Raw genomic sequence first — 22,307 nt, forward strand, 5'->3', positions numbered from 1 at the left:
TAGCAAGTGTCATGCATTCTGCTTCTCCAGCGTTTTTAAGAGCTGTTGATGATGTCAAATGCAGCTTACGGCCACACCGCTCTCTAAGCGCCCGATCTCGTCCGATCTCGGCAGCCAAATAGAACCGGGCCTGGTTAGTACTTGGTAGGAAGACCGCCTGGGAATACCAGGTGCTGTAAGCTTTTTTGCTTGGGTTTACGGGCAGCACAAGCTGGTGTTACTGCCTATTTATTCATAGAAATTGTTCTATATTTTCATCAAATTTTGTTCTTTCATTGCTGTTTTGCTACTTTATTGGTTTGCCAACCATCGTGCTTCATTACTAGTAGACCATGTTACGGTCCTGGCCATATGTGTTGTTTTTATTTTGTTGTTCTTATAGGTGCCCTGCCTGATTGGCCGGATTGGGGGGCAGTACAGGAAGCTGATTGGTCCATCCTACACTTCCTGGAGTTTTAAAAGTACGGTTCCCAACAGCTAGCGAGGCTCTTTCTGGCATCAGCACCTGTTTGCTGTTCTTGGTTTCCAAACCTTATTTAGCATTTTTGAATTGTTAGGTTTTGTGCCGTGGTTTTGTTTATAAATTGTATATTTTGTAAATAGTATTAAATCTGTAGGGGTGAACTGCCATTTTCTTTGGACTGTTTTCACATTAGGGAGTTAGGGTTAGCGACTGTCTTTTGGTTTGTTTATTTCTATCAGGCTAGCTAGCACTTTCTGTGGGAAATGGCTTATTTTGTTTATTATGTTGGCCTTGGTTCGCCCTGAGTTGTAGTGTCATGTTTTGTTTGACACTTTCTTTCGTTTAAAATAAATATCATTCTGTTGGAACATCTCGATCCTGGATTTTGGTTTGGGGATCGGAGAGGGAACATGCTAATTTATCTTTGTATGTTGCACCCTGACCCCCTAGACAGGGGCGTAACAGACCAGTACAGTTATAGTACTTTGTACTTTGCCACATTTATCTTCTTCTTAGCAAGTGTCATGCATTCTGCTTCTCCAGCGTTTTTAAGAGCTGTTGATGATGTCAAATGCAGCTTACGGCCACACTGCTCTCTAAGCGCCCGATCCCGTCCGATCTCAGCAGCCAAATATGGCCGGGCCTTGTTAGTACTTGGTAGGAAGACCGCCTGGGAATACCACGTGCTGTAAGCTTCTTTGCTTGGGTTTACGGGCAGCACAAGCTGGTGTTACTGCCTATTTATTCATAGAAATTGTTCTATATTTTCATCAAATTTTGTTCTTTCATTGCTGTTTTGCTACTTTATTGGTTTGCCAACCATCGTGCTTCATTACTAGTAGACCATGTTACAGTCCTGGCCATATGTGTTGTTTTTATTTTCTTGTTCTTATAGGTGCCCTGCCTGATTGGCCGGATTGGGGGGCAGTACAGGAAGCTGATTGGTCCATCCTACACTTCCTGGAGTTTTAAAAGTACGGTTCCCAAAAGCTAGCGAGGCTCTTTCTGGCATCAGCACCTGTTTGCTTTTCTTGGTTTCCAAACCTTATTTAGCATTTTTGAATTGTTAGGTTTTGTGCCGTGGATTTGTTTATAAATTGTATATTTTGTAAATAGTATTAAATCTGTAGGGGTGAACTGCCATTTTCTTTGGAGTGTTTTCACATTAGGGAGTTAGGGTTAGCGACTATCTTTTGGTTTGTTTATTTCTATCAGGCTAGCTAACACTTTCGGTGGGAAATGGCTTATTTTGTTTATTATGTTGGCCTTGGTTCGCCCTGAGTTGTAGAGTCATGTTTTGTTTGACACTTTCTTTCGTTTAAAATAAATATCATTCTGTTGGAACATCTCAATCCTGGATTTTGGTTTGAGGATCGGAGAGGGAACATCCAAATTTATCTTTGTCTGTTTCACCCTGACCCCCTAGACAGGGGCGTAACAGACCAGTACAGTTATAGTACTTTGTACTTTGCCATATTTATCTTCTTCTTAGCAAGTGTCATGCATTCTGCTTCTCCAGCGTTTTTAAGAGCTGTTGATGATGTCAAATGCAGCTTACGGCCACACCGCTCTCTAAGCGCCCGATCTCGTCCGATCTCGGCAGCCAAATAGAGCCGGGCCTGGTTAGTACTTGGTAGGAAGACCGCCTGGGAATACCAGGTGCTGTAAGCTTTTTTGCTTGGGTTTACGGGCAGCACAAGCTGGTGTTACTGCCTATTTATTCATAGAAATTGTTCTATATTTTCATCAAATTTTGTTCTTTCATTGCTGTTTTGCTACTTTATTGGTTTGCCAACCATCGTGCTTCATTACTAGTAGACCATGTTACGGTCCTGGCCATATGTGTTGTTTTTATTTTCTTGTTCTTATAGGTGCCCTGCCTGATTGGCCGGATTGGGGGGCAGTACAGGAAGCTGATTGGTCCATCCTACACTTCCTGGAGTTTTAAAAGTACGGTTCCTAACAGCAAGCGAGGCTCTTTCTGGCATCAGCACCTGTTTGCTGTTCTTGGTTTCCAAACCTTATTTAGCATTTTTGAATTGTTAGGTTTTGTGACGTGGTTTTGTTATAAATTGTATATTTTGTAAATAGTATTAAATCTGTAGGGGTGAACTGCCATTTTCTTTGGACCGTTTTCACATTAGGGAGTTAGGGTTAGCGACTGTCTTTTGGTTTGTTTATTTCTATCAGGCTAGCTAGCACTTTCTGTGGGAAATGGCTTATTTTGTTTATTATGTTGGCCTTGGTTCGCCATGAGTTGTGTCATTTTTTGTTTGTCACTTTCTTTCGTTTAAAATAAATATCATTCTGTTGGAACATCTCGATCCTGGATTTTGGTTTGGGGATCGGAGAGGGAACATGCTAATTTATCTTTGTATGTTGCACCCTGACCCCCTAGACAGGGGCGTAACAGACCAGTACAGTTATAGTACTTTGTACTTTGCCACATTTATCTTCTTCTTAGCAAGTGTCATGCATTCTGCTTCTCCAGCGTTTTTAAGAGCTGTTGATGATGTCAAATGCAGCTTACGGCCCCACCGCTCTCTAAGCGCCCGATCTCGTCCGATCTCGGCAGCCAAATAGAGCCGGGCCTGGTTAGTACTTGGTAGGAAGACCGCCTGGGAATACCAGGTGCTGTAAGCTTTTTTGCTTGGGTTTACGGGCAGCACAAGCTGGTGTTACTGCCTATTTATTCATAGAAATTGTTCTATATTTTCATCAAATTTTGTTCTTTCATTGCTGTTTTGCTACTTTATTGGTTTGCCAACCATCGTGCTTCATTACTAGTAGACCATGTTACGGTCCTGGCCATATGTGTTGTTTTTATTTTCTTGTTCTTATAGGTGCCCTGCCTGATTGGCCGGATTGGGGGGCAGTACAGGAAGCTGATTGGTCCATCCTACACTTCCTGGAGTTTTAAAAGTACGGTTCCCAACAGCAAGCGAGGCTCTTTCTGGCATCAGCACCTGTTTGCTGTTCTTGGTTTCCAAACCGTATTTAGCATTTTTGAATTGTTAGGTTTTGTGACGTGGTTTTGTTATAAATTGTATATTTTGTAAATAGTATTAAATCTGTAGGGGTGAACTGCCATTTTCTTTGGACCGTTTTCACATTAGGGAGTTAGGGTTAGCGACTGTCTTTTGGTTTGTTTATTTCTATCAGGCTAGCTAGCACTTTCTGTGGGAAATGGCTTATTTTGTTTATTATGTTGGCCTTGGTTCGCCCTGAGTTGTGTCATTTTTTGTTTGTCACTTTCTTTCGTTTAAAATAAATATCATTCTGTTGGAACATCTCGATCCTGGATTTTGGTTTGGGGATCGGAGAGGGAACATGCTAATTTATCTTTGTATGTTGCACCCTGACCCCCTAGACAGGGGCGTAAAAGACCAGTACAGTTATAGTACTTTGTACTTTGCCACATTTATCTTCTTCTTAGCAAGTGTCATGCATTCTGCTTCTCCAGCGTTTTTAAGAGCTGTTGATGATGTCAAATGCAGCTTACGGCCACACCGCTCTCTAAGCGCCCGATCTCGTCCGATCTCGGCAGCCAAATAGAACCGGGCCTGGTTAGTACTTGGTAGGAAGACCGCCTGGGAATACCAGGTGCTGTAAGCTTTTTTGCTTGGGTTTACGGGCAGCACAAGCTGGTGTTACTGCCTATTTATTCATAGAAATTGTTCTATATTTTCATCAAATTTTGTTCTTTCATTGCTGTTTTGCTACTTTATTGGTTTGCCAACCATCGTGCTTCATTACTAGTAGACCATGTTACGGTCCTGGCCATATGTGTTGTTTTTATTTTCTTGTTCTTATAGGTGCCCTGCCTGATTGGCCGGATTGGGGGGCAGTACAGGAAGCTGATTGGTCCATCCTACACTTCCTGGAGTTTTAAAAGTACGGTTCCCAACAGCAAGCGAGGCTCTTTCTGGCATCAGCACCTGTTTGCTGTTCTTGGTTTCCAAACCTTATTTAGCATTTTTGAATTGTTAGGTTTTGTGACGTGGTTTTGTTATAAATTGTATATTTTGTAAATAGTATTAAATCTGTAGGGGTGAACTGCCATTTTCTTTGGACCGTTTTCACATTAGGGAGTTAGGGTTAGCGACTGTCTTTTGGTTTGTTTATTTCTATCAGGCTAGCTAGCACTTTCTGTGGGAAATGGCTTATTTTGTTTATTATGTTGGCCTTGGTTCGCCCTGAGTTGTAGTGTCATGTTTTGTTTGACACTTTCTTTCGTTTAAAATAAATATCATTCTGTTGGAACATCTCGATCCTGGATTATGGTTTGGAGACCGGAGAGGGAACATCCTAATTTATCTTTGTATGTTGCACCCTGACCCCCTAGACAGGGGCGTAACAGACCAGTACAGTTATAGTACTTTGTACTTTGCCACATTTATCTTCTTCTTAGCAAGTGTCATGCATTCTGCTTCTCCAGCGTTTTTAAGAGCTGTTGATGATGTCAAATGCAGCTTACGGCCACACCGCTCTCTAAGCGCCCGATCTCGTCCGATCTCGGCAGCCAAATAGAGCCGGGCCTGGTTAGTACTTGGTAGGAAGACCGCCTGGGAATACCAGGTGCTGTAAGCTTTTTTGCTTGGGTTTACGGGCAGCACAAGCTGGTGTTACTGCCTATTTATTCATAGAAATTGTTCTATATTTTCATCAAATTTTGTTCTTTCATTGCTGTTTTGCTACTTTATTGGTTTGCCAACCATCGTGCTTCATTACTAGTAGACCATGTTACGGTCCTGGCCATATGTGTTGTTTTTATTTTCTTTTTCTTATAGGTGACCTGCCTGATTGGCCGGATTGGGGGGCAGTACAGGAAGCTGATTGGTCCATCCTACACTTCCTGGAGTTTTAAAAGTACGGTTCCCAACAGCTAGCGAGGCTCTTTCTGGCATCAGCACCTGTTTGCTGTTCTTGGTTTCCAAACTGTATTTAGCATTTTTGAATTGTTAGGTTTTGTGCCGTGGTTTTGTTTATAAATTGTATATTTTGTAAATAGTATTAAATCTGTAGGGGTGAACTGCCATTTTCTTTGGACTGTTTTCACATTAGGGAGTTATGGTTAGCGACTGTCTTTTGGTTTGTTTATTTCTATCAGGCTAGCTAGCACTTTCTGTGGGAAATGGCTTATTTTGTTTATTATGTTGGCCTTGGTTCGCCCTGAGTTGTAGTGTCATGTTTTGTTTGACACTTTCTTTCGTTTAAAATAAATATCATTCTGTTGGAACATCTCGATCCTGGATTATGGTTTGGAGACCAGAGAGGGAACATCCTAATTTATCTTTGTATGTTGCACCCTGACCCCCTAGACAGGGGCGTAACAGACCAGTACAGTTATAGTACTTTGTACTTTGCCACATTTATCTTCTTCTTAGCAAGTGTCATGCATTCTGCTTCTCCAGCGTTTTTAAGAGCTGTTGATGATGTCAAATGCAGCTTACGGCCACACCGCTCTCTAAGCGCCCGATCTCGTCCGATCTCGGCAGCCAAATAGAGCCGGGCCTGGTTAGTACTTGGTAGGAAGACCGCCTGGGAATACCAGGTGCTGTAAGCTTTTTTGCTTGGGTTTACGGGCAGCACAAGCTGGTGTTACTGCCTATTTATTCATAGAAATTGTTCTATATTTTCATCAAATTTTGTTCTTTCATTGCTGTTTTGCTACTTTATTGGTTTGCCAACCATCGTGCTTCATTACTAGTAGACCATGTTACGGTCCTGGCCATATGTGTTGTTTTTATTTTCTTGTTCTTATAGGTGCCCTGCCTGATTGGCCGGATTGGGGGGCAGTACAGGAAGCTGATTGGTCCATCCTACACTTCCTGGAGTTTTAAAAGTACGGTTCCCAACAGCAAGCGAGGCTCTTTCTGGCATCAGCACCTGTTTGCTGTTCTTGGTTTCCAAACCTTATTTAGCATTTTTGAATTGTTAGGTTTTGTGACGTGGTTTTGTTATAAATTGTATATTTTGTAAATAGTATTAAATCTGTAGGGGTGAACTGCCATTTTCTTTGGACCGTTTTCACATTAGGGAGTTAAGGTTAGCGACTGTCTTTTGGTTTGTTTATTTCTATCAGGCTAGCTAGCACTTTCTGTGGGAAATGGCTTATTTTGTTTATTATGTTGGCCTTGGTTCGCCCTGAGTTGTGTCATTTTTTGTTTGTCACTTTCTTTCGTTTAAAATAAATATCATTCTGTTGGAACATCTCGATCCTGGATTTTGGTTTGGGGATCGGAGAGGGAACATGCTAATTTATCTTTGTATGTTGCACCCTGACCCCCTAGACAGGGGCGTAACAGACCAGTACAGTTATAGTACTTTGTACTTTGCCACATTTATCTTCTTCTTAGTAAGTGTCATGCATTCTGCTTCTCTAGCGTTTTTAAGAGCTGTTGATGATGTCAAATGCAGCTTACGGCCACACCGCTCTCTAAGCGCCCGATCTCGTCCGATCTCGGCAGCCAAATAGAGCCGGGCCTGGTTAGTACTTGGTAGGAAGACCGCCTGGGAATACCAGGTGCTGTAAGCTTTTTTGCTTGGGTTTACGGGCAGCACAAGCTGGTGTTACTGCCTATTTATTCATAGAAATTGTTCTATATTTTCATCAAATTTTGTTCTTTCATTGCTGTTTTGCTACTTTATTGGTTTGCCAACCATCGTGCTTCATTACTAGTAGACCATGTTACGGTCCTGGCCATATGTGTTGTTTTTATTTTCTTTTTCTTATAGGTGCCCTGCCTGATTGGCCGGATTGGGGGGCAGTACAGGAAGCTGATTGGTCCATCCTACACTTCCTGGAGTTTTAAAAGTACGGTTCCCAACAGCAAGCGAGGCTCTTTCTGGCATCAGCACCTGTTTGCTGTTCTTGGTTTCCAAACCTTATTTAGCATTTTTGAATTGTTAGGTTTTGTGACGTGGTTTTGTTATAAATTGTATATTTTGTAAATAGTATTAAATCTGTAGGGGTGAACTGCCATTTTCTTTGGACCGTTTTCACATTAGGAAGTTAGGGTTAGCGACTGTCTTTTGGTTTGTTTATTTCTATCAGGCTAGCTAGCACTTTCTGTGGGAAATGGCTTATTTTGTTTATTATGTTGGCCTTGGTTCGCCCTGAGTTGTGTCATTTTTTGTTTGTCACTTTCTTTCGTTTAAAATAAATATCATTCTGTTGGAACATCTCGATCCTGGATTTTGGTTTGGGGATCGGAGAGGGAACATGCTAATTTATCTTTGTATGTTGCACCCTGACCCCCTAGACAGGGGCGTAACAGACCAGTACAGTTATAGTACTTTGTACTTTGCCACATTTATCTTCTTCTTAGCAAGTGTCATGCATTCTGCTTCTCCAGCGTTTTTAAGAGCTGTTGATGATGTCAAATGCAGCTTACGGCCACACCGCTCTTTAAGCGCCCGATCTCGTCCGATCTCGGCAGCCAAATAGAGCCGGGCCTGGTTAGTACTTGGTAGGAAGACCGCCTGGGAATACCAGGTGCTGTAAGCTTTTTTGCTTGGGTTTACGGGCAGCACAAGCTGGTGTTACTGCCTATTTATTCATAGAAATTGTTCTATATTTTCATCAAATTTTGTTCTTTCATTGCTGTTTTGCTACTTTATTGGTTTGCCAACCATCGTGCTTCATTACTAGTAGACCATGTTACGGTCCTGGCCATATGTGTTGTTTTTATTTTCTTGTTCTTATAGGTGCCCTGCCTGATTGGCCGGATTGGGGGGCAGTACAGGAAGCTGATTGGTCCATCCTACACTTCCTGGAGTTTTAAAAGTACGGTTCCCAACAGCAAGCGAGGCTCTTTCTGGCATCAGCACCTGTTTGCTGTTCTTGGTTTCCAAACCTTATTTAGCATTTTTGAATTGTTAGGTTTTGTGCCGTGGTTTTGTTTATAAATTGTATATTTTGTAAATAGTATTAAATCTGTAGGGGTGAACTGCCATTTTCTTTGGAGTGTTTTCACATTAGGGAGTTAGGGTTAGCGACTGTCTTTTGGTTTGTTTATTTCTATCAGGCTAGCTAGCACTTTCTGTGGGAAATGGCTTATTTTGTTTATTATGTTGGCCTTGGTTCGCCCTGAGTTGTAGTGTCATGTTTTGTTTGACACTTTCTTTCGTTTAAAATAAATATCATTCTGTTGGAACATCTCGATCCTGGATTTTGGTTTGGGGATCGGAGAGGGAACATGCTAATTTATCTTTGTATGTTGCACCCTGACCCCCTAGACAGCGGCGTAACAGACCAGTACAGTTATAGTACTTTGTACTTTGCCACATTTATCTTCTTCTTAGCAAGTGTCATGCATTCTGCTTCTCCAGCGTTTTTAGGAGCTGTTGATGATGTCAAATGCAGCTTACGGCCACACCGCTCTCTAAGCGCCCGATCTCGTCCGATCTCGGCAGCCAAATAGAGCCGGGCCTGGTTAGTACTTGGTAGGAAGACCGCCTGGGAATACCAGGTGCTGTAAGTTTTTTTGCTTGGGTTTACGGGCAGCACAAGCTGGTGTTACTGCCTATTTATTCATAGAAATTGTTCCATATTTTCATCAAATTTTGTTCTTTCATTGCTGTTTTGCTACTTTATTGGTTTGTCAACCATCGTGCTTCATTACTAGTAGACCATGTTACGGTCCTGGCCATATGTGTTGTTTTTATTTTGTTGTTCTTATAGGTGCCCTGCCTTATCTGCCGGATTGGGGGGCAGTACAGGAAGCTGATTGGTCCATCCTTCACTTCCTGGAGTTTTAAAAGTACGGTTCCCAACAGCTAGCGAGGCTCTTTCTGGCAGCAGCACCTGTTTGCTGTTCTTGGTTTCCAAACCTTATTTAGCATTTTTGAATTGTTAGGTTTTGTGCCGTGGTTTTGTTTATAAATTGTATATTTTGTAAATAGTATTAAATCTGTAGGGGTGAACTGCCATTTTCTTTGGAGTGTTTTCACATTAGGGAGTTAGGGTTAGCGACTATCTTTTGGTTTGTTTATTTTTATCAGGCTAGCTAACACTTTCTGTGGGAAATGGCTTATTTTGTTTATTATGTTGGCCTTGGTTCGCCATGAGTTGTAGTGTCATGTTTTGTTTGACACTTTCTTTCGTTTAAAATAAATATCATTTTGTTGGAACATCTCAATCCTGGATTTTGGTTTGAGGATCGGAGAGGGAACATCCAAATTTATCTTTGTATGTTTCACCCTGACCCCCTAGACAGGGGCGTAACAGACCAGTACAGTTATAGTACTTTGTACTTTGCCATATTTATCTTCTTCTTAGCAAGTGTCATGCATTCTGCTTCTCCAGCGTTTTTAAGAGCTGTTGATGATGTCAAATGCAGCTTACGGCCACACCGCTCTCTAAGTGCCCGATCTCGTCCGATCTCGGCAGCCAAATAGAGCCGGGCCTGGTTAGTACTTGGTAGGAAGACCGCCTGGGAATACCAGGTGCTGTAAGCTTTTTTGCTTGGGTTTACGGGCAGCACAAGCTGGTGTTACTGCCTATTTATTCATAGAAATTGTTCTATATTTTCATCAAATTTTGTTCTTTCATTGCTGTTTTGCTACTTTATTGGTTTGCCAACCATCGTGCTTCATTACTAGTAGACCATGTTACGGTCCTGGCCATATGTGTTGTTTTTATTTTGTTGTTCTTATAGGTGCCCTGCCTGATTGGCCGGATTGGGGGGCAGTACAGGAAGCTGATTGGTCCATCCTACACTTCCTGGAGTTTTAAAAGTACGGTTCCCAACAGCTAGCGAGGCTCTTTCTGGCATCAGCACCTGTTTGCTGTTCTTGGTTTCCAAACCTTATTTAGCATTTTTGAATTGTTAGGTTTTGTGCCGTGGTTTTGTTTATAAATTGTATATTTTGTAAATAGTATTAAATCTGTAGGGGTGAACTGCCATTTTCTTTGGACTGTTTTCACATTAGGGAGTTAGGGTTAGCGACTGTCTTTTGGTTTGTTTATTTCTATCAGGCTAGCTAGCACTTTCTGTGGGAAATGGCTTATTTTGTTTATTATGTTGGCCTTGGTTCGCCCTGAGTTGTAGTGTCATGTTTTGTTTGACACTTTCTTTCGTTTAAAATAAATATCATTCTGTTGGAACATCTCGATCCTGGATTTTGGTTTGGGGATCGGAGAGGGAACATGCTAATTTATCTTTGTATGTTGCACCCTGACCCCCTAGACAGGGGCGTAACAGACCAGTACAGTTATAGTACTTTGTACTTTGCCACATTTATCTTCTTCTTAGCAAGTGTCATGCATTCTGCTTCTCCAGCGTTTTTAAGAGCTGTTGATGATGTCAAATGCAGCTTACGGCCCCACCGCTCTCTAAGCGCCTGATCCCGTCCGATCTCAGCAGCCAAATATGGCCGGGCCTTGTTAGTACTTGGTAGGAAGACCGCCTGGGAATACCACGTGCTGTAAGCTTCTTTGCTTGGGTTTACGGGCAGCACAAGCTGGTGTTACTGCCTATTTATTCATAGAAATTGTTCTATATTTTCATCAAATTTTGTTCTTTCATTGCTGTTTTGCTACTTTATTGGTTTGCCAACCATCGTGCTTCATTACTAGTAGACCATGTTACAGTCCTGGCCATATGTGTTGTTTTTATTTTCTTGTTCTTATAGGTGCCCTGCCTGATTGGCCGGATTGGGGGGCAGTACAGGAAGCTGATTGGTCCATCCTACACTTCCTGGAGTTTTAAAAGTACGGTTCCCAACAGCTAGCGAGGCTCTTTCTGGCATCAGCACCTGTTTGCTTTTCTTGGTTTCCAAACCTTATTTAGCATTTTTGAATTGTTAGGTTTTGTGCCGTGGATTTGTTTATAAATTGTATATTTTGTAAATAGTATTAAATCTGTAGGGGTGAACTGCCATTTTCTTTGGAGTGTTTTCACATTAGGGAGTTAGGGTTAGCGACTATCTTTTGGTTTGTTTATTTCTATCAGGCTAGCTAACACTTTCGGTGGGAAATGGCTTATTTTGTTTATTATGTTGGCCTTGGTTCGCCCTGAGTTGTAGAGTCATGTTTTGTTTGACACTTTCTTTCGTTTAAAATAAATATCATTCTGTTGGAACATCTCAATCCTGGATTTTGGTTTGAGGATCGGAGAGGGAACATCCAAATTTATCTTTGTCTGTTTCACCCTGACCCCCTAGACAGGGGCGTAACAGACCAGTACAGTTATAGTACTTTGTACTTTGCCATATTTATCTTCTTCTTAGCAAGTGTCATGCATTCTGCTTCTCCAGCGTTTTTAAGAGCTGTTGATGATGTCAAATGCAGCTTACGGCCACACCGCTCTCTAAGCGCCCGATCTCGTCCGATCTCGGCAGCCAAATAGAGCCGGGCCTGGTTAGTACTTGGTAGGAAGACCGCCTGGGAATACCAGGTGCTGTAAGCTTTTTTGCTTGGGTTTACGGGCAGCACAAGCTGGTGTTACTGCCTATTTATTCATAGAAATTGTTCTATATTTTCATCAAATTTTGTTCTTTCATTGCTGTTTTGCTACTTTATTGGTTTGCCAACCATCGTGCTTCATTACTAGTAGACCATGTTACGGTCCTGGCCATATGTGTTGTTTTTATTTTCTTGTTCTTATAGGTGCCCTGCCTGATTGGCCGGATTGGGGGGCAGTACAGGAAGCTGATTGGTCCATCCTACACTTCCTGGAGTTTTAAAAGTACGGTTCCTAACAGCAAGCGAGGCTCTTTCTGGCATCAGCACCTGTTTGCTGTTCTTGGTTTCCAAACCTTATTTAGCATTTTTGAATTGTTAGGTTTTGTGACGTGGTTTTGTTATAAATTGTATATTTTGTAAATAGTATTAAATCTGTAGGGGTGAACTGCCATTTTCTTTGGACCGTTTTCACATTAGGGAGTTAGGGTTAGCGACTGTCTTTTGGTTTGTTTATTTCTATCAGGCTAGCTAGCACTTTCTGTGGGAAATGGCTTATTTTGTTTATTATGTTGGCCTTGGTTCGCCATGAGTTGTGTCATTTTTTGTTTGTCACTTTCTTTCGTTTAAAATAAATATCATTCTGTTGGAACATCTCGATCCTGGATTTTGGTTTGGGGATCGGAGAGGGAACATGCTAATTTATCTTTGTATGTTGCACCCTGACCCCCTAGACAGGGGCGTAACAGACCAGTACAGTTATAGTACTTTGTACTTTGCCACATTTATCTTCTTCTTAGCAAGTGTCATGCATTCTGCTTCTCCAGCGTTTTTAAGAGCTGTTGATGATGTCAAATGCAGCTTACGGCCCCACCGCTCTCTAAGCGCCCGATCTCGTCCGATCTCGGCAGCCAAATAGAGCCGGGCCTGGTTAGTACTTGGTAGGAAGACCGCCTGGGAATACCAGGTGCTGTAAGCTTTTTTGCTTGGGTTTACGGGCAGCACAAGCTGGTGTTACTGCCTATTTATTCATAGAAATTGTTCTATATTTTCATCAAATTTTGTTCTTTCATTGCTGTTTTGCTACTTTATTGGTTTGCCAACCATCGTGCTTCATTACTAGTAGACCATGTTACGGTCCTGGCCATATGTGTTGTTTTTATTTTCTTGTTCTTATAGGTGCCCTGCCTGATTGGCCGGATTGGGGGGCAGTACAGGAAGCTGATTGGTCCATCCTACACTTCCTGGAGTTTTAAAAGTACGGTTCCCAACAGCAAGCGAGGCTCTTTCTGGCATCAGCACCTGTTTGCTGTTCTTGGTTTCCAAACCGTATTTAGCATTTTTGAATTGTTAGGTTTTGTGACGTGGTTTTGTTATAAATTGTATATTTTGTAAATAGTATTAAATCTGTAGGGGTGAACTGCCATTTTCTTTGGACCGTTTTCACATTAGGGAGTTAGGGTTAGCGACTGTCTTTTGGTTTGTTTATTTCTATCAGGCTAGCTAGCACTTTCTGTGGGAAATGGCTTATTTTGTTTATTATGTTGGCCTTGGTTCGCCCTGAGTTGTGTCATTTTTTGTTTGTCACTTTCTTTCGTTTAAAATAAATATCATTCTGTTGGAACATCTCGATCCTGGATTTTGGTTTGGGGATCGGAGAGGGAACATGCTAATTTATCTTTGTATGTTGCACCCTGACCCCCTAGACAGGGGCGTAAAAGACCAGTACAGTTATAGTACTTTGTACTTTGCCACATTTATCTTCTTCTTAGCAAGTGTCATGCATTCTGCTTCTCCAGCGTTTTTAAGAGCTGTTGATGATGTCAAATGCAGCTTACGGCCACACCGCTCTCTAAGCGCCCGATCTCGTCCGATCTCGGCAGCCAAATAGAACCGGGCCTGGTTAGTACTTGGTAGGAAGACCGCCTGGGAATACCAGGTGCTGTAAGCTTTTTTGCTTGGGTTTACGGGCAGCACAAGCTGGTGTTACTGCCTATTTATTCATAGAAATTGTTCTATATTTTCATCAAATTTTGTTCTTTCATTGCTGTTTTGCTACTTTATTGGTTTGCCAACCATCGTGCTTCATTACTAGTAGACCATGTTACGGTCCTGGCCATATGTGTTGTTTTTATTTTCTTGTTCTTATAGGTGCCCTGCCTGATTGGCCGGATTGGGGGGCAGTACAGGAAGCTGATTGGTCCATCCTACACTTCCTGGAGTTTTAAAAGTACGGTTCCCAACAGCAAGCGAGGCTCTTTCTGGCATCAGCACCTGTTTGCTGTTCTTGGTTTCCAAACCTTATTTAGCATTTTTGAATTGTTAGGTTTTGTGACGTGGTTTTGTTATAAATTGTATATTTTGTAAATAGTATTAAATCTGTAGGGGTGAACTGCCATTTTCTTTGGACCGTTTTCACATTAGGGAGTTAGGGTTAGCGACTGTCTTTTGGTTTGTTTATTTCTATCAGGCTAGCTAGCACTTTCTGTGGGAAATGGCTTATTTTGTTTATTATGTTGGCCTTGGTTCGCCATGAGTTGTGTCATTTTTTGTTTGTCACTTTCTTTCGTTTAAAATAAATATCATTCTGTTGGAACATCTCGATCCTGGATTTTGGTTTGGGGATCGGAGAGGGAACATGCTAATTTATCTTTGTATGTTGCACCCTGACCCCCTAGACAGGGGCGTAACAGACCAGTACAGTTATAGTACTTTGTACTTTGCCACATTTATCTTCTTCTTAGTAAGTGTCATGCATTGTGCTTCTCTAGCGTTTTTAAGAGCTGTTGATGATGTCAAATGCAGCTTACGGCCAAACCGCTCTCTAAGCGCCCGATCTCGTCCGATCTCAGCAGCCAAATAGAGCCGGGCCTGGTTAGTACTTGGTAGGAAGACCGCCTGGGAATACCAGGTGCTGTAAGCTTTTTTGCTTGGGTTTACGGGCAGCACAAGCTGGTGTTACTGCCTATTTATTCATAGAAATTGTTCTATATTTTCATCAAATTTTGTTCTTTCATTGCTGTTTTGCTACTTTATTGGTTTGCCAACCATCGTGCTTCATTACTAGTAGACCATGTTACGGTCCTGGCCATATGTGTTGTTTTTATTTTCTTGTTCTTATAGGTGCCCTGCCTGATTGGCCGGATTGGGGGGCAGTACAGGAAGCTGATTGGTCCATCCTACACTTCCTGGAGTTTTAAAAGTACGGTTCCCAACAGCAAGCGAGGCTCTTTCTGGCATCAGCACCTGTTTGCTGTTCTTGGTTTCCAAACCTTATTTAGCATTTTTGAATTGTTAGGTTTTGTGACGTGGTTTTGTTATAAATTGTATATTTTGTAAATAGTATTAAATCTGTAGGGGTGAACTGCCATTTTCTTTGGACCGTTTTCACATTAGGGAGTTAGGGTTAGCGACTGTCTTTTGGTTTGTTTATTTCTATCAGGCTAGCTAGCACTTTCTGTGGGAAATGGCTTATTTTGTTTATTATGTTGGCCTTGGTTCGCCATGAGTTGTGTCATTTTTTGTTTGTCACTTTCTTTCGTTTAAAATAAATATCATTCTGTTGGAACATCTCGATCCTGGATTTTGGTTTGGGGATCGGAGAGGGAACATGCTAATTTATCTTTGTATGTTGCACCCTGACCCCCTAGACAGGGGCGTAACAGACCAGTACAGTTATAGTACTTTGTACTTTGCCACATTTATCTTCTTCTTAGTAAGTGTCATGCATTGTGCTTCTCTAGCGTTTTTAAGAGCTGTTGATGATGTCAAATGCAGCTTACGGCCAAACCGCTCTCTAAGCGCCCGATCTCGTCCGATCTCGGCAGCCAAATAGAGCCGGGCCTGGTTAGTACTTGGTAGGAAGACCGCCTGGGAATACCAGGTGCTGTAAGCTTTTTTGCTTGGGTTTACGGGCAGCACAAGCTGGTGTTACTGCCTATTTATTCATAGAAATTGTTCTATATTTTCATCAAATTTTGTTCTTTCATTGCTGTTTTGCTACTTTATTGGTTTGCCAACCATCGTGCTTCATTACTAGTAGACCATGTTACGGTCCTGGCCATATGTGTTGTTTTTATTTTCTTGTTCTTATAGGTGCCCTGCCTGATTGGCCGGATTGGGGGGCAGTACAGGAAGCTGATTGGTCCATCCTACACTTCCTGGAGTTTTAAAAGTACGGTTCCCAACAGCAAGCGAGGCTCTTTCTGGCATCAGCACCTGTTTGCTGTTCTTGGTTTCCAAACCTTATTTAGCATTTTTGAATTGTTAGGTTTTGTGACGTGGTTTTGTTATAAATTGTATATTTTGTAAATAGTATTAAATCTGTAGGGGTGAACTGCCATTTTCTTTGGACCGTTTTCACATTAGGGAGTTAGGGTTAGCGACTGTCTTTTGGTTTGTTTATTTCTATCAGGCTAGCTAGCACTTTCTGTGGGAAATGGCTTATTTTGTTTATTATGTTGGCCTTGGTTCGCCCTGAGTTGTAGTGTCATGTTTTGTTTGACACTTTCTTTCGTTTAAAATAAATATCATTCTGTTGGAACATCTCGATCCTGGATTATGGTTTGGAGACCGGAGAGGGAACATCCTAATTTATCTTTGTATGTTGCACCCTGACCCCCTAGACAGGGGCGTAACAGACCAGTACAGTTATAGTACTTTGTACTTTGCCACATTTATCTTCTTCTTAGCAAGTGTCATGCATTCTGCTTCTCCAGCGTTTTTAAGAGCTGTTGATGATGTCAAATGCAGCTTACGGCCACACCGCTCTCTAAGCGCCCGATCTCGTCCGATCTCGGCAGCCAAATAGAGCCGGGCCTGGTTAGTACTTGGTAGGAAGACCGCCTGGGAATACCAGGTGCTGTAAGCTTTTTTGCTTGGGTTTACGGGCAGCACAAGCTGGTGTTACTGCCTATTTATTCATAGAAATTGTTCTATATTTTCATCAAATTTTGTTCTTTCATTGCTGTTTTGCTACTTTATTGGTTTGCCAACCATCGTGCTTCATTACTAGTAGACCATGTTACGGTCCTGGCCATATGTGTTGTTTTTATTTTCTTGTTCTTATAGGTGCCCTGCCTGATTGGCCAGATTGGGGGGCAGTACAGGAAGCTGATTGGTCCATCCTACACTTCCTGGAGTTTTAAAAGTACGGTTCCCAACAGCAAGCGAGGCTCTTTCTGGCATCAGCACCTGTTTGCTGTTCTTGGTTTCCAAACCTTATTTAGCATTTTTGAATTGTTAGGTTTTGTGACGTGGTTTTGTTATAAATTGTATATTTTGTAAATAGTATTAAATCTGTAGGGGTGAACTGCCATTTTCTTTGGACCGTTTTCACATTAGGGAGTTAGGGTTAGCGACTGTCTTTTGGTTTGTTTATTTCTATCAGGCTAGCTAGCACTTTCTGTGGGAAATGGCTTATTTTGTTTATTATGTTGGCCTTGGTTCGCCATGAGTTGTGTCATTTTTTGTTTGTCACTTTCTTTCGTTTAAAATAAATATCATTCTGTTGGAACATCTCGATCCTGGATTTTGGTTTGGGGATCGGAGAGGGAACATGCTAATTTATCTTTGTATGTTGCACCCTGACCCCCTAGACAGGGGCGTAACAGACCAGTACAGTTATAGTACTTTGTACTTTGCCACATTTATCTTCTTCTTAGCAAGTGTCATGCATTCTGCTTCTCCAGCGTTTTTAAGAGCTGTTGATAATGTCAAATGCAGCTTACGGCCCCACCGCTCTCTAAGCGCTCGATCTCGTCCGATCTCGGCAGCCAAATAGAGCCGAGCCTGGTTAGAACTTGGTAGGAAGACCGCCTGGGAATACCAGGTGCTGTAAGCTTTTTTGCTTAGGTTTACGGGCAGCACAAGCTGGTGTTACTGCCTATTTATTCATAGAAATTGTTCTATATTTTCATCAAATTTTGTTCTTTCATTGCTGTTTTGCTACTTTATTGGTTTGCCAACCATCGTGCTTCATTACTAGTAGACCATGTTACGGTCCTGGCCATATGTGTTGTTTTTATTTTCTTGTTCTTATAGGTGCCCTGCCTGATTGGCCGGATTGGGGGGCAGTACAGGAAGCTGATTGGTCCATCCTACACTTCCTGGAGTTTTAAAAGTACGGTTCCCAACAGCAAGTGAGGCTCTTTCTGGCATCAGCACCTGTTTGCTGTTCTTGGTTTCCAAACCTTATTTAGCATTTTTGAATTGTTAGGTTTTGTGACGTGGTTTTGTTATAAATTGTATATTTTGTAAATAGTATTAAATCTGTAGGGGTGAACTGCCATTTTCTTTGGACCGTTTTCACATTAGGGAGTTAGGGTTAGCGACTGTCTTTTGGTTTGTTTATTTCTATCAGGCTAGCTAGCACTTTCTGTGGGAAATGGCTTATTTTGTTTATTATGTTGGCCTTGGTTCGCCATGAGTTGTGTCATTTTTTGTTTGTCACTTTCTTTCGTTTAAAATAAATATCATTCTGTTGGAACATCTCGATCCTGGATTTTGGTTTGGGGATCGGAGAGGGAACATGCTAATTTATCTTTGTATGTTGCACCCTGACCCCCTAGACAGGGGCGTAACAGACCAGTACAGTTATAGTACTTTGTACTTTGCCACATTTATCTTCTTCTTAGCAAGTGTCATGCATTCTGCTTCTCCAGCGTTTTTAAGAGCTGTTGATGATGTCAAATGCAGCTTACGGCCCCACCGCTCTCTAAGCGCCCGATCTCGTCCGATCTCGGCAGCCAAATAGAGCCGGGCCTGGTTAGTACTTGGTAGCAAGACCGCCTGGGAATACCAGGTGCTGTAAGCTTTTTTGCTTGGGTTTACGGGCAGCACAAGCTGGTGTTACTGCCTATTTATTCATAGAAATTGTTCTATATTTTCATCAAATTTTGTTCTTTCATTGCTGTTTTGCTACTTTATTGGTTTGCCAACCATCGTGCTTCATTACTAGTAGACCATGTTACGGTCCTGGCCATATGTGTTGTTTTTATTTTGTTGTTCTTATAGGTGCCCTGCCTGATTGGCCGGATTGGGGGGCAGTACAGGAAGCTGATTGGTCCATCCTACACTTCCTGGAGTTTTAAAAGTACGGTTCCCAACAGCTAGCGAGGCTCTTTCTGGCATCAGCACCTGTTTGCTGTTCTTGGTTTCCAAACCTTATTTAGCATTTTTGAATTGTTAGGTTTTGTGCCGTGGTTTTGTTTATAAATTGTATATTTTGTAAATAGTATTAAATCTGTAGGGGTGAACTGCCATTTTCTTTGGACTGTTTTCACATTAGGGAGTTAGGGTTAGCGACTGTCTTTTGGTTTGTTTATTTCTATCAGGCTAGCTAGCACTTTCTGTGGGAAATGGCTTATTTTGTTTATTATGTTGGCCTTGGTTCGCCCTGAGTTGTAGTGTCATGTTTTGTTTGACACTTTCTTTCGTTTAAAATAAATATCATTCTGTTGGAACATCTCGATCCTGGATTTTGGTTTGGGGATCGGAGAGGGAACATGCTAATTTATCTTTGTATGTTGCACCCTGACCCCCTAGACAGGGGCGTAACAGACCAGTACAGTTATAGTACTTTGTACTTTGCCACATTTATCTTCTTCTTAGCAAGTGTCATGCATTCTGCTTCTCCAGCGTTTTTAAGAGCTGTTGATGATGTCAAATGCAGCTTACGGCCACACTGCTCTCTAAGCGCCCGATCTCGTCCGATCTCGGCAGCCAAATAGAGCCGGGCCTGGTTAGTACTTGGTAGGAAGACCGCCTGGGAATACCAGGTGCTGTAAGCTTTTTTGCTTGGGTTTACGGGCAGCACAAGCTGGTGTTACTGCCTATTTATTCATAGAAATTGTTCTATATTTTCATCAAATTTTGTTCTTTCATTGCTGTTTTGCTACTTTATTGGTTTGCCAACCATCGTGCTTCATTACTAGTAGACCATGTTACGGTCCTGGCCATATGTGTTGTTTTTATTTTGTTGTTCTTATAGGTGCCCTGCCTGATTGGCCGGATTGGGGGGCAGTACAGGAAGCTGATTGGTCCATCCTACACTTCCTGGAGTTTTAAAAGTACGGTTCCCAACAGCAAGCGAGGCTCTTTCTGGCATCAGCACCTGTTTGCTGTTCTTGGTTTCCAAACCTTATTTAGCATTTTTGAATTGTTAGGTTTTGTGCCGTGGTTTTGTTTATAAATTGTATATTTTGTAAATAGTATTAAATCTGTAGGGGTGAACTGCCATTTTCTTTGGAGTGTTTTCACATTAGGGAGTTAGGGTTAGCGACTGTCTTTTGGTTTGTTTATTTCTATCAGGCTAGCTAGCACTTTCTGTGGGAAATGGCTTATTTTGTTTATTATGTTGGCCTTGGTTCGCCCTGAGTTGTAGTGTCATGTTTTGTTTGACACTTTCTTTCGTTTAAAATAAATATCATTCTGTTGGAACATCTCGATCCTGGATTTTGGTTTGGGGATCGGAGAGGGAACATGCTAATTTATCTTTGTATGTTGCACCCTGACCCCCTAGACAGCGGCGTAACAGACCAGTACAGTTATAGTACTTTGTACTTTGCCACATTTATCTTCTTCTTAGCAAGTGTCATGCATTCTGCTTCTCCAGCGTTTTTAGGAGCTGTTGATTATGTCAAATGCAGCTTACGGCCACACCGCTCTCTAAGAGCCCGATCTCGTCCGATCTCGGCAGCCAAATAGAGCCGGGCCTGGTTAGTACTTGGTAGGAAGACCGCCTGGGAATACCAGGTGCTGTAAGTTTTTTTGCTTGGGTTTACGGGCAGCACAAGCTGGTGTTACTGCCTATTTATTCATAGAAATTGTTCCATATTTTCATCAAATTTTGTTCTTTCATTGCTGTTTTGCTACTTTATTGGTTTGTCAACCATCGTGCTTCATTACTAGTAGACCATGTTACGGTCCTGGCCATATGTGTTGTTTTTATTTTGTTGTTCTTATAGGTGCCCTGCCTTATCTGCCGGATTGGGGGGCAGTACAGGAAGCTGATTGGTCCATCCTTCACTTCCTGGAGTTTTAAAAGTACGGTTCCCAACAGCTAGCGAGGCTCTTTCTGGCAGCAGCACCTGTTTGCTGTTCTTGGTTTCCAAACCTTATTTAGCATTTTTGAATTGTTAGGTTTTGTGCCGTGGTTTTGTTTATAAATTGTATATTTTGTAAATAGTATTAAATCTGTAGGGGTGAACTGCCATTTTCTTTGGAGTGTTTTCACATTAGGGAGTTAGGGTTAGCGACTATCTTTTGGTTTGTTTATTTTTATCAGGCTAGCTAACACTTTCTGTGGGAAATGGCTTATTTTGTTTATTATGTTGGCCTTGGTTCGCCATGAGTTGTAGTGTCATGTTTTGTTTGACACTTTCTTTCGTTTAAAATAAATATCATTCTGTTGGAACATCTCAATCCTGGATTTTGGTTTGAGGATCGGAGAGGGAACATCCAAATTTATCTTTGTATGTTTCACCCTGACCCCCTAGACAGGGGCGTAACAGACCAGTACAGTTATAGTACTTTGTACTTTGCCATATTTATCTTCTTCTTAGCAAGTGTCATGCATTCTGCTTCTCCAGCGTTTTTAAGAGCTGTTGATGATGTCAAATGCAGCTTACGGCCACACCGCTCTCTAAGCGCCCGATCTCGTCCGATCTCGGCAGCCAAATAGAGCCGGGCCTGGTTAGTACTTGGTAGGAAGACCGCCTGGGAATACCAGGTGCTGTAAGCTTTTTTGCTTGGGTTTACGGGCAGCACAAGCTGGTGTTACTGCCTATTTATTCATAGAAATTGTTCTATATTTTCATCAAATTTTGTTCTTTCATTGCTGTTTTGCTACTTTATTGGTTTGCCAACCATCGTGCTTCATTACTAGTAGACCATGTTACGGTCCTGGCCATATGTGTTGTTTTTATTTTCTTGTTCTTATAGGTGCCCTGCCTGATTGGCCGGATTGGGGGGCAGTACAGGAAGCTGATTGGTCCATCCTACACTTCCTGGAGTTTTAAAAGTACGGTTCCCAACAGCAAGCGAGGCTCTTTCTGGCATCAGCACCTGTTTGCTGTTCTTGGTTTCCAAACCTTATTTAGCATTTTTGAATTGTTAGGTTTTGTGACGTGGTTTTGTTATAAATTGTATATTTTGTAAATAGTATTAAATCTGTAGGGGTGAACTGCCATTTTCTTTGGACCGTTTTCACATTAGGGAGTTAGGGTTAGCGACTGTCTTTTGGTTTGTTTATTTCTATCAGGCTAGCTAGCACTTTCTGTGGGAAATGGCTTATTTTGTTTATTATGTTGGCCTTGGTTCGCCATGAGTTGTGTCATTTTTTGTTTGTCACTTTCTTTCGTTTAAAATAAATATCATTCTGTTGGAACATCTCGATCCTGGATTTTGGTTTGGGGATCGGAGAGGGAACATGCTAAT

General features: G+C 41.8%; 23 pseudogenes; all 23 read left to right on the top strand.

Annotated features, from left to right (window-relative positions):
* The first annotated feature begins 63 nt into the window (after positions 1–63).
* LOC137114543 (5S ribosomal RNA) lies at positions 64–182 on the top strand (annotated as a pseudogene).
* Positions 183–1,039: 857 nt separating this feature from the next.
* On the top strand, positions 1,040–1,158 carry LOC137114796 (5S ribosomal RNA; annotated as a pseudogene).
* Positions 1,159–2,015: 857 nt separating this feature from the next.
* LOC137114815 (5S ribosomal RNA) lies at positions 2,016–2,134 on the top strand (annotated as a pseudogene).
* Positions 2,135–2,987: 853 nt separating this feature from the next.
* On the top strand, positions 2,988–3,106 carry LOC137115277 (5S ribosomal RNA; annotated as a pseudogene).
* Positions 3,107–3,959: 853 nt separating this feature from the next.
* On the top strand, positions 3,960–4,078 carry LOC137114544 (5S ribosomal RNA; annotated as a pseudogene).
* An 856-nt stretch (positions 4,079–4,934) lies between these two features.
* LOC137114817 (5S ribosomal RNA) lies at positions 4,935–5,053 on the top strand (annotated as a pseudogene).
* Positions 5,054–5,910: 857 nt separating this feature from the next.
* LOC137114819 (5S ribosomal RNA) lies at positions 5,911–6,029 on the top strand (annotated as a pseudogene).
* Positions 6,030–6,882: 853 nt separating this feature from the next.
* Positions 6,883–7,001, top strand: LOC137114820 (5S ribosomal RNA; annotated as a pseudogene).
* Positions 7,002–7,854: 853 nt separating this feature from the next.
* On the top strand, positions 7,855–7,973 carry LOC137114852 (5S ribosomal RNA; annotated as a pseudogene).
* Positions 7,974–8,830: 857 nt separating this feature from the next.
* On the top strand, positions 8,831–8,949 carry LOC137115212 (5S ribosomal RNA; annotated as a pseudogene).
* An 857-nt stretch (positions 8,950–9,806) lies between these two features.
* Positions 9,807–9,925, top strand: LOC137115241 (5S ribosomal RNA; annotated as a pseudogene).
* An 857-nt stretch (positions 9,926–10,782) lies between these two features.
* LOC137114777 (5S ribosomal RNA) lies at positions 10,783–10,901 on the top strand (annotated as a pseudogene).
* An 857-nt stretch (positions 10,902–11,758) lies between these two features.
* Positions 11,759–11,877, top strand: LOC137114821 (5S ribosomal RNA; annotated as a pseudogene).
* An 853-nt stretch (positions 11,878–12,730) lies between these two features.
* On the top strand, positions 12,731–12,849 carry LOC137115278 (5S ribosomal RNA; annotated as a pseudogene).
* An 853-nt stretch (positions 12,850–13,702) lies between these two features.
* On the top strand, positions 13,703–13,821 carry LOC137114545 (5S ribosomal RNA; annotated as a pseudogene).
* An 853-nt stretch (positions 13,822–14,674) lies between these two features.
* LOC137114608 (5S ribosomal RNA) lies at positions 14,675–14,793 on the top strand (annotated as a pseudogene).
* An 853-nt stretch (positions 14,794–15,646) lies between these two features.
* On the top strand, positions 15,647–15,765 carry LOC137115170 (5S ribosomal RNA; annotated as a pseudogene).
* Positions 15,766–16,621: 856 nt separating this feature from the next.
* LOC137114822 (5S ribosomal RNA) lies at positions 16,622–16,740 on the top strand (annotated as a pseudogene).
* Positions 16,741–17,593: 853 nt separating this feature from the next.
* LOC137114751 (5S ribosomal RNA) lies at positions 17,594–17,712 on the top strand (annotated as a pseudogene).
* Positions 17,713–18,565: 853 nt separating this feature from the next.
* On the top strand, positions 18,566–18,684 carry LOC137114689 (5S ribosomal RNA; annotated as a pseudogene).
* Positions 18,685–19,541: 857 nt separating this feature from the next.
* Positions 19,542–19,660, top strand: LOC137115250 (5S ribosomal RNA; annotated as a pseudogene).
* An 857-nt stretch (positions 19,661–20,517) lies between these two features.
* On the top strand, positions 20,518–20,636 carry LOC137114671 (5S ribosomal RNA; annotated as a pseudogene).
* Positions 20,637–21,493: 857 nt separating this feature from the next.
* LOC137114823 (5S ribosomal RNA) lies at positions 21,494–21,612 on the top strand (annotated as a pseudogene).
* The last annotated feature ends 695 nt before the right edge of the window (positions 21,613–22,307 follow it).

The sequence above is a fragment of the Channa argus genome, unplaced genomic scaffold (genome assembly GCF_033026475.1).
Source record: "Channa argus isolate prfri unplaced genomic scaffold, Channa argus male v1.0 Contig020, whole genome shotgun sequence".
Classification (NCBI taxonomy): domain Eukaryota; kingdom Metazoa; phylum Chordata; class Actinopteri; order Anabantiformes; family Channidae; genus Channa; species Channa argus.